The sequence below is a fragment of the Triticum aestivum genome, unplaced genomic scaffold (assembly GCF_018294505.1).
Source record: "Triticum aestivum cultivar Chinese Spring unplaced genomic scaffold, IWGSC CS RefSeq v2.1 scaffold154355, whole genome shotgun sequence".
Lineage (NCBI taxonomy): Eukaryota > Viridiplantae > Streptophyta > Magnoliopsida > Poales > Poaceae > Triticum > Triticum aestivum.
The window spans coordinates 3,568-4,800 of NW_025236053.1; the positions used below are offsets into that span (position 1 = coordinate 3,568).

The window sequence follows — 1,233 nt, forward strand, 5'->3', positions numbered from 1 at the left end:
GGGAAGTCCTCGTGTTGCATTCCCTTTTTAATTTTTTTCGCGCCGCTTGCAAAACAAAACGCACGTGTAAGTAATATATTTACCGTGTTTTATTATTTTGCACGAGTGCGGTAAGTCATAGCTGGGTGCTCACGATTCACGGGTTCAGCGTCGGCGTTGTGGCGCGGCAAGCGTGCACTGGTGCGGTTGAGAGGGAGGGGTGGAAACCGCGTTAAACTCGTCTCCGTAGTTGAGAGGGAGCGGCCAAAGCAATGTACAATCGTCTTTGTAGTGGAGCTGGGAGGGGCAAGGATAAGGGACGAAGACCGGGGTAACATGTCGGATGCGATCATACCAGCACTAAAGCACCGGATCCCATCAAAACTCCGAAGTTAAGCGTGCTTGGGAGAGAGTAGTACTAGGATGGGTGACCTCCTGGGAAGTCCTCGTGTTGCATTCCCTTTTTAATTTTTTTCGCGCCGCTTGCAAAACAAAACGCACGTGTAAGTAATATATTTACCGTGTTTTATTATTTTGCACGAGTGCGGTAAGTCATAGCTGGGTGCTCACGATTCACGGGTCCAGCGTCGGCGTTGTGGCGCGGCAAGCGTGCACTGGTGCGGTTGAGAGGGAGGGGTGGAAACCGCGTTAAACTCGTCTCCGTAGTTGAGAGGGAGCGGCCAAAGCAATGTACAATCATCTTTGTAGTGGAGCTGGGAGGGGCAAGGATAAGGGACGAAGACCGGGGTAACATGTCGGATGCGATCATACCAGCACTAAAGCACCGGATCCCATCAGAACTCCGAAGTTAAGCGTGCTTGGGCGAGAGTAGTACTAGGATGGGTGACCTCCTGGAAGTCCTCGTGTTGCATTCCCTTTTTAATTTTTTTCACGCCGCTTGCAAAACAAAACGCACGTGTAAGTAATATATTTACCGTGTTTTATTATTTTGCACGAGTGCGGTAAGTCATAGCTGGGTGCTCACGATTCACGGGTCCAGCGTCGGCGTTGTGGCGCGGCAAGCGTGCACTGGTGCGGTTGAGAGGGAGGGGTGGAAACCGCGTTAAACTCGTCTCCGTAGTTGAGAGGGAGCGGCCAAAGCAATGTACAATCGTCTTTGTAGTGGAGCTGGGAGGGGCAAGGATAAGGGACGAAGACCGGGGTAACATGTCAAATGCGATCCTACCAGCACTAAAGCACCGGATCCCATCAGAACTCCGAAGTTAAGCGTGCTTGGGCGAGAGTAGTACTAGG

General features: G+C 51.6%; 2 non-coding genes across 2 annotated transcripts; both read left to right on the forward strand.

The window, feature by feature from the left end:
• The first annotated feature begins 320 nt into the window (after positions 1–320).
• On the forward strand, positions 321–439 carry LOC123176394 (5S ribosomal RNA). Its single transcript, XR_006488509.1, has one exon. It is a non-coding gene; the product is annotated as a 5S ribosomal RNA (ribosomal RNA).
• A 297-nt stretch (positions 440–736) lies between these two features.
• Positions 737–854, forward strand: LOC123176393 (5S ribosomal RNA). The gene has a single exon (XR_006488508.1). It is a non-coding gene; the product is annotated as a 5S ribosomal RNA (ribosomal RNA).
• The last annotated feature ends 379 nt before the right edge of the window (positions 855–1,233 follow it).